The sequence below is a fragment of the Myotis nattereri genome, assembly GCF_964212035.1.
Source record: "Myotis nattereri genome assembly, chromosome: 2".
Classification (NCBI taxonomy): domain Eukaryota; kingdom Metazoa; phylum Chordata; class Mammalia; order Chiroptera; family Vespertilionidae; genus Myotis; species Myotis nattereri.
Window position 1 is genome coordinate 146,870,551 of NC_138076.1, and position 17,096 is coordinate 146,887,646.

At 44.4% G+C, this 17,096-nt stretch overlaps 1 protein-coding gene across 1 annotated transcript in view; it reads right to left on the reverse strand.

Annotated features, from left to right (window-relative positions):
• TPH2 (tryptophan hydroxylase 2) overlaps nt 1–17,096 on the reverse strand; it is a gene marked incomplete at its 5' end in the record, with an annotated part of 101,242 nt that overhangs the window by 46,525 nt on the left and 37,621 nt on the right. The window lies entirely within an intron of this gene.

Consider the following 17,096-nt stretch of genomic DNA (forward strand, 5'->3'; position numbering starts at 1 on the left):
TGAGAAGGGAAGTGAGCCTTAGTTTGTAAGTTAGTTAGCACAAGTAAAAATATAGTCAGTATATCCAAAGTCTCTTGTACAGTGGGGCCTTGACTTACGAGTGTCCCGACTAACGAGTTTTTTGAGATACCAGCTGTCTCTCGGCAGATTTTTTGCATTGAGTTGATAGAGTAATTTGAGTTAACGAGCTCCTTAACGAGCTCAGTCTTAGAACGAATTAAACTCGTAAGTCAAGGCCCCACTGTACAGCTATTCAGTAGTCTTCAACCCTCCCAATTACTTGAGGAGCCTTCTTAAAGATACCAGTGAATGGGTCCCACCTAACACCAATTCAGGCCGGCTCTTTGGGACCTGAGCCTCTGTATTTTTTTAAATTCTCACCCAAGGATATGTTTTTAATTGACTTTAGAGAGAAATGAATGAAGAGGAAGAGAAAGAGAAACATGGATCAGTTGCCTCCCATACGCACCCCAATGGGGAATCAAACCTGCAACCTAGGTATGTGCCCTGACCGGGAATTGAACCTGCGACCTTTCGGTGTACAGGACAACACGCAAACCAACTGAGCCACACCAGCCAGGGCTGAACATCTGCTTTTTTTTTTTTTTTTAATTTTCTGGATGATAATGAGACACAGCCAGAGTGGAGACCCAATTCATAACTGAAGATGCTAGGAGCTCTGCTAGCAAGCTTCAAGCAACTAGTACTTGAAATTGAAGCTGAATGTGAGTATGTACTTTTGAGCCACCCAAATTTAATTTCACTAGAACCACATCATTAATACCGGAGAATAATGAAAGGAGGTGACAGAAAGGTCACCAGGTAGCTAATTATTCCTTTGTGTGTATTTGATTCAGTTAAATGTCTAATACTTCCATGCTAGGAGTGGGCCCCATAGACTCACGCCTGTGATCAGTTTTTTAAAAGGTCATGCTGTCTGCACCACTGTTGGAATTAGGACCAAGTGCCCTCCCCCCCACCCCACCCCCCCACACCTCGGATAAATCTGAATTCACCACTGTAAATACTAAAGCATCCCACTGATCCAGGCAGGAAAATGTGACAATAACTCCAAAATTAGACCAGATGTCAAACTCCAGGGAAATACTGATACTGGTATTAGCTCACAGTATAAATGAGCAAAGTGAGCAGAAACAAAACTAACTTTTGTGGCCAACACATATTAAATGCTTGCTGTGGGTCAGGCACAGAGCTAAGTGCTCATAATGTTAGCATAGGAGACGTTGTGCCTACTGCGCTGGTGAATTCTTGGTGTGGTACCAGATTTACTTTTGAGCTCGTTATGTACTTGAGGAAGCTGCTGCAGCAAGCAGCCTTCCATCTACCTAGATCGTGATGGCGAACCTTTTGCGCTTGGCGTGTCAGCATTTTGAAAAACCCGAACTTAACTCTGGTGCTGTGTCACATATAGAAAATTTTTGATATTTGCACACATAGTAAAACAAAGATTTATATTTTTGATATTTATTTTATATATTTAAATGCCACTTAACAAAGAAAAATCAACCAAAAAAATGAGTTCGCGTGTCACCTCTGACACGCGTGTCAGAGGTTCGCCATCACTGACCTAGATCCTAATGGAGTCTAAAGGTAGGAAGGAAAGTGAAAAGCTGGTGATTGGAAAGGAGAGAACAAGGGAAATACAAGAGATCCCGAGACACTAAGGAGTTAGTTCTCTGTGGTAGAAAGAGAGCTGTCGCCTGGATTTTAAGTTAGCGTGCCATTATCAGAAACCTGTAACTCACAGCCAATTTAGACATCTTTAATAGCATTAAATTGGCAAGGTAATCCAACTATACCTAGAAGAGGAATTATAAACTTGAAAGAAAAAAAAAAATCATACAGTCCAGCAGTTTAAGTTCTATTGTTTCACTGAGAGTGAAAGCCTGGCCCTGGGCAGTGTGGCTCACAGTTTGTAGGAGCATCAATCCTTACACCAAAAGGTCACGAGTTCGATTCCCAGTCAGGCACATGCCTAGGTTTCAGATTCAATTCCTGGCCATGGTTTGGGAAGCAACTGATCAATGTCTCCCATATCCATGATTCTCTCTTTATCTCAAGAAAAAAAAAAATGAAAGCCTGAAGCAAGATGTCTAACAGAAGCATTAATGGCACGTGAGGGGTGCCCTCTGCCCCATTAGAAGCAGAAATGATCGCTCAGGACTTCGCTACTCTGTGCCCTCTCTCAGCCCCGTGTCCAGGCGGAGACCCGGTGAAGAACTGCCGCTGGGATTCCCCAGCCAGTGGAGAGGCGGGACGTACAGGAACCAGCTTGTCCTTGAGCCAGGCTGTGAGCACCACATTTTAACACCAGAAAGAAGATGATTACCTGTTCTGACATTAGTGGAACTTTCTCAGAAAGAAACACCGGGTTATTCTCTATCCCAGTGTCTTCTGATAATTTTCGGGGTGTAGACCAAGGAAACTGCAGTGGAAAGATCTTTGATGTTAACTAATAAAAGCAATTCATTAACTTTGAGAAGCTGACATTTTCTTGAATGTCTTTGAGACTGAAGGACTTAGACGCTAGGTTGGCGACAACTCTCCCGGGCTGAAAGAGGTTCCAGACTATGGGAGCCTGAGCGGGGAGACCAAGCCTTCTCGCCAGCCTTCGCCTCAGTCCAGTTCCCTGGGCTGAATCATGCTATTTCACCCTATTTCACAAAGTGCGACAGCTTTCATGTCCTGCAGGTAAAGCAGTTCCCTGCCTCGGTTACGGCATCCACAGCTGGACCCCTGAGTGTCTAATTATGAACAGGTTTCTGATGTGAGTCCACAGCTATTGCCTTATCTCACCAGATCCTTCTTAAAAGGTCCAATTATTTGGCCATAATTGCACCTGTCAGCACATGCTGCCTCCAATCTCTACATCGGCAAACTTTTTCTCTTTTTAACTCACATTCCTTTGATGTATTTTCGCCTGAATAATGCTTGTCAGAGCCCTTTACACAATAGCGCTCTGTTCACTGAAAATGTAGGGCCTTTCAAAACTGTTAACACTGTAAAACATCATGTCTCCTTTTGACCAAAAAAAAAAGAAAAGAAAAAGAGCGAAAAGCTAGAGCTGATATCAGACACTAAACTTTGGCTGCTCTAAATTGGAATCTTCTCTGATAAGCCCTTCAGAAGGACGCTAAAGCCTGCTGAAATGGGCCTGCAAAGGGGCCTGGGCAAAATGCCTCCAGGGAATCCTTAAGTCATTCTCAGAAAGTTGCCATCATTTTGCTGCATCGGGAAACAAGGGTCCTGGTTGTTAAATTCAAAATGAGCCTGGCATTTTTTCCCTCTTATCGCTTTCCAAAGCTGACTCCCCCAGCTACGAAGGATGTGTTGAACACTTCTTTCAATTCCTGCCGTAAATTAAAACCTTTAAGAAGCCATGAGCGAGCATCCAACATTGGCTGCCAATCCCAAATCTGTGCAACTGTCTTTTAAGCCACATTTCTACAGGTTTTGTTTGTTCTAAATGACACGGAAGCCAACACATAGCTACGTCACAAAGAGAAAAAAAGGAAGAGGGGTGCAAGGGGTGGGGCGTTCACAATGATGAAAAGAAAGAAGTGAGCTGGGAGCCAAAATAGGTTACTTTTCTCAGCTGTCACACAACATTTGGTGGGTAAATGCAAGTCATCTGGGATAACACACCCGGATGCATTGGAAAGGGGGTGACTTGGTTTGTTTTCACTGCACTAAGGAGATGATAACAGAAATTCATTTTGTATTGAGAAAAATTCTTTCAGTGTTTGCTTTGGAGCCGTATACAGAGATTCTTTAGCTTAGGTTTAAAATACCACACTATATAATCCAAGCCAGTTTATAGGCAGCCCTTATGATCATTCCCTCTTTTATCCTTATCACAGTGTAGATAAACACCTATGTGACCTCTTTTTATGAATCCGAGCACCTGGATACTGCCCCAGAGAAAGTCTTATTTACTTTTTTCCCTTTAGGAATTGTAAGTAAGGCCACTGATGTTACTCTTCTGCACTGCAATTCTTTTGAGACTGGCAGAAAATACTATAGTTGTCTTTTTTGAAATTTAGTTCAAGAGCATTTACTGTGTGACTATTATGGACCAGTTACTATGTTAGGAACTGAGGCTTAACAGGAAATAAGGCATTTCTGAATGTAACTCTTAGCAAAAGTCACCTTATCCTAATATATAAAAAGCCAGGGGCTGTCACGACTGAAACAACCAGACAGATGACCAAATAGCAGGCTGCGTGGGTTGACCAGGCCGGCAGGTGGATTAGTGAGGGATGACCAAATGACTGAACAGCAAGCTGCGTGGAGCAACCAGGCTGGTGGGGGGGGGGGGGGGCAGTAAGGGGTGACCAGGCCAGCAGAGGGGCAGTTGGGGGCAACCAGGCCGGCGGGGGCGGGCAGTTAGGAGTGATCAGGCTGACAGGCAGAGGCGGTTAGGTGAGACCAGGCAGGCAGATAGGTAAGCAGTTAGGAGCCAGCAGTCCAGGATTGTGAGAAGGATGTCCAACTGCTGGTATAGGCCCAGTCCTGGGACTGAGCCTAAACTGGCAGTCGGACATCCCCCAAGGGGTCCCAGATTAGAGAGGGTGCAGGCTGGGCTGAGGGGACCCCCCCACCCCCATGCACAAATTTCATGCATGGGGCCTCTAGTGTTTCCATAACAGCTCAAACAGCAAGTCCTAACTTTCCTGACCAGTGAAAGAAAGTTTCCAGTTCTTGCAAGTACCACACACACACACACACACACATTAAAACAAACAAACAAACAAACAAAAAAAACACTGCAAGGAAACTTTCAATGTCTCTAGTTCCCTACCATCTCAGCTATTTCTTATTTCTTAAAGAAATAAGAGACTTTTAATACTTTCCCTGCCCCTCCTAAATTTCACAACATACAGGGTGTCACCAAAAAATGTATACACACGTAATAGCTGATAGCTCAATTGATGTTTCTTTCTTTTCAGATTTAACCCACTGAAATTAATAATTATTCCAAGTGTGTATACATTTGGGGGGACACCCAGTATTAAGGAGGCAATATAACATAATGGTTAAAAGCTAATACCCTGGAGTCAGACCTAAGTCCATCCTTCCCGAGGCAAATGACTCAGAGATGGCTGTGCAATAGGACCTCCTGCTGAGGACATGGGCACAGCATCTCCTCTATGATGGAAATATTCTGCATCTCTATCGTCCAGTATGGTAGCCACTTGGCAAAGGTGGCTACTGAACACTTGAAAGGTGGCTAGCACTACTAAGGAACTACATTTATAGTTTTATTTCATTTTAATTAATCATTTTAAATAGCCACTTCTCTACCATAGTGTACTGCATTCTCAACTATACAATGGAGACTGTAAGGGTCTCTATCTCCTGGAGTTCTTAAACAGTGTAGTAAGATAATGCATTAAACATAAGCTCCCAACAAGTTATATATTATTCATCATATTACATTCAATTATACTTACGCCGAAGTCTACTGTACTGCTCTAAGTTTTGCTCTTTGGGGGGATATTTTATCGCTTAAACAAGAAGCAGTAAACTTCTCTGGGAGATAGGTCATGCCATGTTCATCTTGTGGTTCCCAGTGCTCAGAAAAGCCTGACACATCATAGATGCCCAAGGGCTACATTTTGAACTCAACTGAATAAAGCAGTGATGGCAGGGTTCTGCTGCTCCCTATAGAGGTAAAGTGAAACCCAACTATAGTGTTCCTAATTCTCAGTGTTGCACAGGGCTTTGGACTCTACCTTGGTTTTGCCATCTCCTAGTTGTGTGACCACAAGGAAAACACCTGACTTCTTTGAACTTTGGAGTTGCCATCTGTAAAATGGTGACAGTCCCACTGAACGGACAGACGTGTGTGGGAAACATCAGGTCCCCTTTTCCTTCTCCCTTGTGGTGGCTCCTGTGCCTGTCAATAGATGTCATTCTCTACACAGTAGTGAAGGGGATGAACTGTGGCTACCGCTTCCTTGCCTAAAAAAGAAATTCAATCATTCTGAGTTGCTTCTTCTGAACTTGCAGTTTAAAAATGCAAATATTCCTGCCCTAGTCGGTTTGGCTCAGTGGATAGAGCATCGGCCTGCAGACAAAAGGTCCCGGGTTCAATTCCAGTCAAGGCTACGTACTTCGGTTGTAGGCTCCTCCCCAGCCCAGGCCCTGGTTGGGGTGCATGCAGGAGGCAAACTAATCTGTTTCTCTCACATCAATATTTCTCTCTGTCTTTTCCTCTCTCTTCCACTCTCTCTAAAAATCAATGGGAAAATATCCTCGGGTGAGGGGTTTTTTTTAATGCAAATATTCCTGAAAATATGTCTCCCAGGTCATCTCCGTCTCCCACATCTGAAGGTACATAAGTGAGCTCCTCCCCCACAGCATAACACTGAGGGACCGTGAATTATGACGTAGGTGTGGGTGCTTACAAGAGCTAATTTTGGATTACAGGCATCACACAAGGAAGGCAAATCTTTGGAACAGCGGGAAAAAGGAAACCTGCTTTGAATCTGTCAAGAAATAAAAATTTTAAACATTATTTGAAAGCTTTATCCCAAGCCACTACCAATTACAGTCCTAAAAGAACAAAAACAGGACTCCAGCAGGCACGTAGGGCATAAATTTGGTTTGAAAAAAAGGCATAGGTTTTTAAAAATGTATAGGGTATTTGTTTTGTTTTGTTTTTATAGAATGTCCATTGTTAGATTGCTTGGAGCTCTTTAGACAAACATCTCTGTAAAAAGTATTGTTTTTGCTTTTAGGCACTTGGCAAAACTAGACACGATGTTATGACTGAAAACGGGAGTCCAGGGCTAGGAACGTGGATGAGGATGTAACTGAGGATGCACTGGAATTTCTGAGGCACATCAGCCTCCACATGAATTTCGGTGCCAAGTAAGAGTGGACCTACTTGGCATTAATCCAAAGCTTTTCCTCTCCAAAGATCAAAGCGTTCTTTCATCATCTCTCTCGCTGGGAGGCTAAGTGATTTGCTGCCAGTCATACAGAGAGCTGATAGAGGGGCCTGGGTCTGGGGGCATGAAGTCGTAGGTCCTTCTGCTCAAGGACGAGGACACAGCAGCCTCCCCTCGGCGTTACTACATGGTAGTGACGCACTTGCCCCTCCTTCTTCCCCGTGAAACAGGAGATGCCCCCTCTTTGTAAATGGGGCAAGTTAACAGGGCCCTGTGAAGGTCAAAGGAGTATGCTTCTAACAAGACGAGTAGTTGGACCAAAGACTGGACAGGGCAGCATAGCACGAGACCACCCCATGGGCACAGGCAGTATTTGGGGTTCTGGCAAGGCAGGGCCACTTAAATTAAAGTAAGAAAGTGTCACTTTACTATCTTATACAGAATTGGTAATTAGAAAGCCAAGAAAGGAGCTATTCAGCTTCAGCACACATAGAAGTTTGGAGTTTTTCTGTTTAGTACTACTGTGTCACATATATTAGTGCTTATTCCCACAGATGTGGTCACTACCTCCTAAGTTCAAATCCTTACTTTGTCACTTACCAGCTGTGTGACCTTGGGCGAGTTACTTAACTTTTCTTATGGTTTCCTCATCCATAAACAATAATATTATCCACAATAATAATAGTAACAATTCAAATGGTTGTTATATTGAGTTCATCCACATATAGCACTTAAAATAGTGCCTAGCACATAATAGTTGATCTATGCCTGTTTATTATTAATAGTAAAAAATATATATTGCTGCCTGGCCGGCGTGACTGAGGTTGAGCGGCAGGAGGTCATGAACCAGGAGGCTATGGTTTGATTCCTGGTAGGAGCACATGCCTGGTTTGCAGGCCGGATCCCCAGTGTGGGGAGTGCAGGAGGCAGCCAATCAATGATTCTCTCTCATCATTGATGTTTCTTTCTCTCCCTCTCCCTTCCCCTCTGAAATCAATAAAAACATATTGCTGCTGCTGTTGCTGTTGCTGTTGTTGAAATTATCTAATATGAAAGATAGAAGAGATGACAGTATTTTTAGGCCTTAGGGCTTTAAATATCTTAACTGACCCTGGGTGTAGCCCCAATCAAACTTCTCCTGGGGGAGAAGATGGCTGTGATGCTGGGGTTATGAGTTTTGGGCTAAAATGCAGGAAAGAGAGGCCAGATGGGATCGGCTTTTAGGGAACACGCCATTTTCTGAGAATCGTGGTAGGAATGCTGCTTGCAATCCTGAGCAGCAACAATGAACGTAGTGCTTGCTGTGGAGGGAGCCAGTTGGCTGGGCAGGAAGCTTGGCTCAGGCTGGGGTGCCCCAGGGGAAGAAGCAGGTTTAAGCTGAACAGAGCTCCTAGGAATGAAGGTTAAAGTCTACAAAGCTCTGGCTTATCTTCCCGGCTCTGCAGTAAGACCTTGCCCAGCCTTGACCTCAGCCAGCCAGGCCTGATTCTAAAGACACCCAGGACAGCCAGGGCTTAAATCAGACAAGTTCACAGACCCAGTCTCTCAGATGTCAACACGCAGGGAAAGTTGGGAAAGGAAAGATCCTATGTTTTCCTCTCATTACAGACCTAGTGAGAGGCATCTGTTCGGTCAACAGAGGAGCAGCTAACCCTTATAAATGTGAAAGCCTGCTGATATTGTTACTTAACAAATGAGGACTAAGGTGGAGCCGCAAGAAAAGGTAGGAAATGGCACCGCCTGCCAATTTTAGAGAGGGTTCTGTTCTAATGAGCAGGGCTAGGCATAAAGCTCGTCTAATTTATTTCAAAAAGAGATGAACAATAGTGTCAGAAATAATTCACTTTTCTTTTTCTTGTAAAATTGAAACATGGTGGCAATTATAAGAAAAAGCACCTGACTGCAAAACCTTTTTTAAATTTTAAAAGTTATATTTAATAAAGTAACATTAATTGCCCTAAAAACGCTAACTGCAGCAAGAAAGGTTTTCCTTGATGCAAATGCTTTTAGTTGCACTATGCAATAAACATTGCAATATTAGTCACTAGTATCCTGAATTATTTCCTAAGGGTGGACGTTTACTCTTTGGTTTGAAGAGTGACCCACCAGGAATGAGCAGACGACACGCCCACAACAGATGGGCTGAATAACCGGGCATCCCAATGCAGCCTTGAATCTAGAACTCCTCAATGAAGTAAGTTTATGCTATGTTGAGCCAAGTACATTAGTATTTTTGTTACTAGTATGTTAAGCTCAACATCTGATATGTAAACTGGAATAAATATTTTAAAATGTTTTCATTCAAGCATTTTTCAAAGGGATTTCTGGTGCAAAATTGCAATAGCTCTTTTGGAAAGACAAATATTGTACTGACTCAACCTCAGAGAATTGATGTCAAAAAGCATATTTTATATTTAAATTCCCAGTTGCTTCTCCCTGAACAATGGACGAGGGGTAAAGGGTTGTGCTATGGATGTATATTTCAACACTGCCTTAGGCAATGTTTTATGTTCCAAGGGGCATCAGCAGAGAATCATAGGCATCTGGTAACCTCTGGTCTCCTACCAGAAATCTAGATCAGAGTGGGTTTGACCTGTATTGAAGAGAACAAGGCTGGAGTTTCCTACATATATATAGAAGTAATATGTTAGAAAATAGGGTCTTCTTGTCCTACCCCCTTCATTTCTGAGACCTCAGTCAGTCCATTAAGCTTTGAAGGAAAGCATGAAATTTGGCCCTAGGAAAATATGGTTTCATTAAACTGTGTTTCTAATTAAAGAGCTGCATTGCTAAGATACCACTGACCATCAGGACTCCAGTTATAATTGCAAAGAGTATACCCAAGTACGTGTGCGCAATGAACATTCAGTTGGCAACTATTTAACATCCACCTCACACAAAACACAAGTCTGTAGAAACCACGAAGATGAGAGACCACAGATCCCCTAGAAGAAAGTGCCATAGGAAGAAAAGGCAAATGAACCAAGGCAGAGAGCTAGGAAGAGTAGGTTAAATAGAGCATCTGAAATTCAAAGCGCCCCCCTGAGGACCAGAGCCTGGTGTTAGAGACCAGACCAGGCCCCAACAGACCCGGGAGTGAGAGAAAGAGCCCAGCCTACCACTTGCTTCTCTTCCCAGGATGCCCAAGACTTTCATAAACTGAAGCATCACCACCCTCCAGCAAGAAGCTTCTACAGACAAATGAGGACATGTTCCCAAATGTCTGATCCACTCTCCTCGCTGAGGGAGGGGCACCCACCCATGTCAGACACAGACAACACATCCATCCACATGACAGTCCTGTAGGGGCCTGCTCTAATGTTGGGCAGAAGTTGCCAATCTCGTAGAATTACCTCGTGACACAGTATTTTGAATAGTTCAAATATAATTTAGATTATGTCACAGAGTGGCATTGGTTTTAAAGGTAAGGCAATGAGCTTCCCTGCCTTTCGGGTGGGATCATATTCAAGGTTAGTTACCCAAAAGAGAAGAAAATGTACATTTTTTAGCACCATGTGAGGTGTGATTGGGGGCTTCCTTTTTTCTTTACCTCCCTCCCTCTCTCCTTCTCTTTCTCTCATTTTAATAAGAGGAGGTGGGGAAAATCTTCCCGTTGCTTTTCCCAACTCTTCTTCAGTTTCACAATGAATAACAACTTTTTCATTCTGAAACTAACTTTATCCCAAAAACAAAACAGATGAGCAAAACAGGTTTCCCGTTGCTGGGCGTGATTTGGAAAGAAGGCTATTCTCCAAGTAGTGGTCCAACAGCTTCAACTGGCATCTACATTTCCACCATTAGAGGTTCATGATTTTGCCCGAAGACACTGAAGTGCAAAAGTGCCTTATTCATAGAGGGATGCCCAGCATCGATCCCTGAAGTTAGAGTAAAGCTGTTGGGGTGAGTGGAGGACACGCACCAATAGAGGGCTGTAGCCCTCCAGAAAGAGGCCCGACTGCCACAGAGTGTGTCCCCAGGACCCCCCACGCTCCCTCACTCCACAGATTTCAGGGGGATCTGGGATCTGAGGATATCTCGAACCTGGCACATCCCGGTGGTGGTGCTGCTCATGGCTCCAGCCCACGTCAGACTCAGCTTTTACTTGTTTCTGTATTGCCTTCGCCAGCTGGCCTTGAGCTAATGACGCCTTAGGAAGGAGACTGACGCATGAACAATCACCATGCAGTGTTGTAAGCACTGAAATAGAAGTAAAGCCAAGTGCCACAGGAATATCTAACTCTGCCTACAAAAGTCTTCACAGAGAAGGTTGAGGCTGCGCTTTAATCCTAGAGAATGAAAGGATTTTACCAGAGCATTCAAGCAGAAGGAGCCACCTGTGCGAGGGATGGAGGCATGAATCAGCAGGCTCATGGGGATGTTGAGAAGTCAGTGTGGCGGGAGCATAAGGTTTAGAAGAGGCAGAAAGAAAAGCAGAAGACATGGTTTAATGAGATCAGATGTTTTCCCTGTATTAACAGGGAACCAACAGGGTTAAACAAGGGAAAGCTACATTCAGATTTGTGTTTTAGAAGGAAACAATGCCTAGAGATTGCTTCTAAGAGGAAGAAGTGTAATAATTAGCAGACAGCACAGCAGTGTTAATGTGACTTGTCCGATTTCTTCTAGAACAGTGGTTCTCACTGGGAGCCATGTTGACCCCCAGGGGACATTAGGCAATATCTGGAGACATTTTTGGTTGTCATATCTGCAGGACATCTAGTGGGTAGAAGCCAGGGATGCTGGCAAATATCCTAGGACAGCTCCCCACAGCAAAGAATTGTCTGGCCCAAAATATCAATCGTGCCGAGGTTGGGAAACCGTGTCCTAAGGGAAGATGAGGAGGCCAGAGAATGCAATATGGCACAACAAGGCAAAAAGGAAGCCAGGAGATAATGGGGCTTCTCAAACTTTTGCTCTGCCACTACCCACATGCTGGGTGATGCTCACACACCCATACACCTAGGAACTCCAGATCCTTCCCTCTCATTCCACTGAGTGAGAGGGATGCTATTATTGGAATAACCTTGAATTTGACCCAATTGATTTTTTAAAGGAAATCATTTGCAAATTTCAATACTCAATTAGTGACAAAGTTGCTTGTGATCACAGCTGATCAAAGTCTGCAGCTATGCAACAGCCAAGTGCAGAATCACTGCCTTGGGTGCAGCTTAGAGAGAGAAAGAGCAAGAGGGTGTCCCTACTTCCACCAGCAGCAGCACCTTCAATCCAGGGAGAAGCACACAGAAAGCCCCTCCTCCCACCAAGAAAAGCAGGAGTCCCTGACTCTCCAGGACTTCCTCTATTGTCCTCCAGGCCAGAAAACTTTCCCCCAGGAAACCAATCCAACCTGGCATCATTTCTGAAATTCAAGTCCCATTCTCTGGCCAGATTGAGAGAATCCAGAGTCTAAAATGCAAACACAGGCCAAAGACATGTTTAAAACCCAACGTGTGTTGAAAGCTATGACACCAAAATGCATTCTACACAGACTGAACAGGAAAAGGAAAAATTCCTTTTTCAGATAATGTCTTTTGTTGCTTTCACTCTCCTTTCTACCTGCGTCTCCAAGGGTCAACTTTGTCTCATTAGCGCTGCCTCCACGGCAACAGCTCGGCAATTGAAGGCAGTTGTTTGGAAGCTGAGTACAAGCACCGAAGGCATTAGCCAAGCTGCACTTCACAAATTGGAGAATCTGCCCTCTTGTTGGTTTTCAATCGAGGAAATGGGATTTCATTGCAGAACAATGCCTGTGGAAGTGCTTGGGCAGGAAACGGCGCTTCCAGTATACTGTCCCATCGATGCAAACTGTGGCTGGTGAGGCACTTAGGACTTTGCAACACGTAAGGATTCAAGGGATCGGTACTGAGGATTCTGTCTGCGTAGTGTGTTTCTGGAAGGATGCACTGGCAACTGGTGGCAGCTACTCTGGGGAGCAGCAAGTGGGTGTCGATGGGGCAGAGGAGAGAAAAAAACTCAGTGTTCACAGTGTGTATATACCCTTTTGTAGCTTTGAATTCTGAATCATCTACATGGGTTACCTATTCATAAAATAATAATGTTTTTTAAAGAATGGTATTTGAGCCCACCAATTCCAAAAAACAGCCCTAACTTAGCAAATCCCAAAACTCTGCTCATCTGTGTCATAGTAGGAGTCAGGGAAGAGGAAAACACTCAAATCTATAGTGAGCGCTTTAAATTTACTTCTGAATTTCAACCAGTATTTCCAGCTGCCAGAAGCTTCTCAGAACATCTGGAGGGCAGCCCAAAAACAACATGCCCCAATCCCACGTCCTCCTTTCCCTCTTCCTTCCCTCTTCCCTCCAAGTAGGATCCTCCTCCAATATTCTCAGTCACTATCAGCAATAACTACCCATTTAGCTTCCCAATCCAAAAACTTTAGCATTACCTTAGGGACCCTCCCCTCTCCTCACCCCTATTACAGTCACCCAATATTGTTCATTCCATCTCAGTGATTCTTTGCACACAGGTGCCCTCTTGTCCTACCCCACTGACCCTTTCTAGTTCAACACCTTATAAACTAGATCCTTTCAGTGGAATGTGAGTTCCCTGTCTGTTTTTCCATCCAGTTCATTCTCCACACTTCCCTCTCCACAACCCCCACCGCCCCCCCCACCACCACCACCACCACCACCACCTCATTCTTCTCAAACAAGATTATCCAATCATGCCTAAGAACCTTGGATAGCTCCCTCCTGTCTACATAATTAAACCCAAAGGGCCTAGTTTGACAAATGACCATTTACACTGAGGCCTGAAGAAACATTTTGTCCCTCATACATAACCTGTGCTCTGGCCTCTCTGGTCTAATGAGCCTCGATCATTCACGCCTCTGCGTGCCTTTACAACTTCGCACTTACTGTTTCCTTGACTTGAAAGTTTTCCCTTCCCTTCACACCCTGCCTTGTCCAAAAAAGAATTTCCTATCTTCCTTTCCAGATCCCCCACCCCCACCCCCCACTCAGTTTATACCTCTTGTGAAAAGCCTTTCGGGACTGCTCTCTCCTCTGTGCTCCTCTAAGACTTTGTACACAGCCCATTATAGCCCTCACCACACTCTCTTATAATTATTTATGCTTCTATCTCCTCTGCCAGAATGTGGGCTGCTTTAAAAAACACCTGCTATATTTTATTCATCGCTGAATCCACTGCACCTCCCTGCTAGCATTGCACATAAATGTTTGCTGAATGAATTGGCTAAAAGTACTTCAATAAAAATGTAACACATTATCCCAAAATTTTATAGACCTCTGTGGCTAAAATCTCATTTCTTTGCCCTCTCACTCCACACACAGACCAATTGGCACGCTATCACTGGTCTCAGGAGGGCCAGGTATTCAAAGGGAACTAACAAAGTGCCTACTATTTGTAAACAGGGCCATTTGTAAACCCTCTGGGCTAGATTTAGAGATTGCCTTTCCAACTCTGACAACACTCCTTTGAGCCCTCACTCCACTCTAAGAAGCATTTCTTTTCCAAGTGTCTGGAGTCCTATAAGTAACCTTTGTTTACCCTGAAAACACTTTCAGGGAAGCTGAAAGGAGCTTAAAAAAAAAAAACAATGTAGACTCTGTAGGGACCCACCTGGTCAGTGAGCTCCATGCCCACCTTAAAAGGAGGAGGGGACTTCGCAGGCTCAACTCCAATCTCTGCCCACTCGCTCCACCATCAGCTACTTAACTGCTTAAACCTCCAAGGGCTCTCTGCTCCCAGTGAGACCATGGCAGCCCGTTAATCACAAGATTATTGAAGTAAAACAGCATCATAAGTAAAGTGACAACCCCAGTGGCCTGAACAACAGTGGTCGTTTGGGTTCCTGGCCCCAATCCCAACATTGGAGAGGGGCCACTCCCGCAAACAAGGAGCAATTCTCAGACACCAGCTGGGTGTCCTACAACTTAACTCCATGCTGACACTATCTATCCAGAGTCAGCGTTGGGTTCCACAGGGTAAAGGCTCAGTCCTACAAGCCTGCCCTGCCCGCCCACTTCAGACCCCAGGCACACAAGCCCAGGTTGTTGCTGGTGCTCTAGCCCAACCTGCTTTAGGTTGGAGGCTCCAATAACCACTGCCTTGGGCTTCAGACACCAGTCGTATTGTTACCTATGCTTCTGACTGACTGGCTATAAACCAGAAATTTCCTTGAACTCCTCCTCAGGTTCGATTAATTTGCTAGAAAAGCTCACAGAACTCAGAGAAACATTTTATTTACTAGATTACTGGTATATTATCTTTTAAAATATGATAAAACATACAGATGAGCATCCAGTTGAAGCAACATGTGGGGCATGTATGTGGGTGGGGTGAAGAGCTTCCCAGAAGCTCTCTGAACACCATCCTGTTGGGTTAGTACACAGGTATGACCGGTTAAATCATTGGCCATTGGCAACAGAGTCGACCTCCAAACCCTCTTCACTCCCAGAGGCCAGGAGAGGGGTCTTAAAGTTCCAACCCCCCAATCAGGGTTGGTTCCCCTGACAACCAGCTTACTTTGTTAGATGACCTAAGGGTTTTCCAAAAGCTACCTCATGAATATAACACGTGACATTCTCTCTCTCACCAAGGAAATTTTCAAAGGTTTTAGAAGCTCTGTACTAGAAATGGGGGCAAAGGCCAAATATGCATTTCTTATTATAAATCACATTATTACAAATGGGTAACAAATTAGATTAAAATTAGGATGAGGCACTCATTTGAATGGAGCACAGAGAGGCAGTGACAGCTCCCAACCTCAGTCTTTGCTTTTGCTCTTCTCTCTCCATCTGGAACGTTCCCCGTGATACAGTGTTGTCTCTACTCAAATGTCACCTCCCAAGAGGCTGCCCTAATGACTCAATCCAAAAAAGCATCTCACATCACCTGCTTTATCTGTCTTCATAGCATTTTTAGCACATCACCGCACTTTTACCTGCTACCATATTATCTACCTATCTCAGCAATTTTCAACCAGTGTGCCACAAGAATTTTTAAAACATGCAATACCTAGTCAAGGGCACCGACCTCTCTTCCCATTGACTGTCAACTTTAAAAAATGACGACAGCCAATACAACAATAGCCATTCTCTGTGAACAAATCAAAAAATATACCTATTTTTTGTCATATCAGCAAAAAATATATTTTCTGGTGTGCCGCAGAATTTTAGTAATTAGTTTATGTGTGCCACGAGGTAGAAAGGGTGGAAAATTGTTGCTCTCTTAACTAGTATATGCTGTCCGTTGTCTCTCCCATCCTTCCAGGAGGGCAGGGACCTTGTCTTGTCCCCAGACTACCCAAGCACATAGTAGTCTTCCAATAAATGTTTGTTGGAAGCACAAAAAGAAGTATAATTCAGAGCACTCAAGTACTTTACACTTTCCGGGAAGCAGTAAGACACAGTTTAACATGTTAAAAGCTAGCATGGTTAAATACATGGAACAGGTGGGTAATAAGGAGAATGAATGGCAAATTTTCTGAAGGAGTGATTGTACACAGGATGGTGAGAGAGTGTTTGCCAGAGAAGACAAACACTGTTCACCTTGAAGGCAGTGGAAATTTCAGAAAGTTCGAGAAAAGGACCTACGGTGTTTTACACTGAGAGAGTGTACAACGCCATGTGTCATGAGGCCAAGTGATTAACAAGAAGGGGTTCACAGCTTGCCCTCGGGTCCCCATGATAGAACAGCATAGCATCGTCACTCGCTTCTCTCTGCACACCTAGCCCACTCACTGCATACCTAGCCCACCCACTGCACACCTAGCCCACCCACTACATACCTAGCCCACCCCCTGCACACCTAGCCCACACACTCACTTCTCTCTGCACACCTAGCCCACCCACTGTCCAGGAGAGATAGGATAAAATCCCAAAGACGAATTCCCTTGAGGAAACCTGACAGAGCCCAAGAAGAATCACAAACGCCATATGAATCTAGAGGGGGGTGGGTAGGGCGGAGGAGCGTGCAGAAAACTAGGACGGCAGGGAGAGCATGGCACAGAGTTCTGAGTTTGGGGGTGATGTGAGGACCACAGGAGGCGGGGTGAGTGTGAGAGGAGCCTGCTCCTGCAAGAGGCACGCATGCCAACGTTCGCTTTGCCTCTCCTGCCTGTGTCTTCTCATCAGTAAAAGTGGAGATAATAACAGTACCTACTCCATAGGTTTGCCATGTGGATTAAATGAGTGG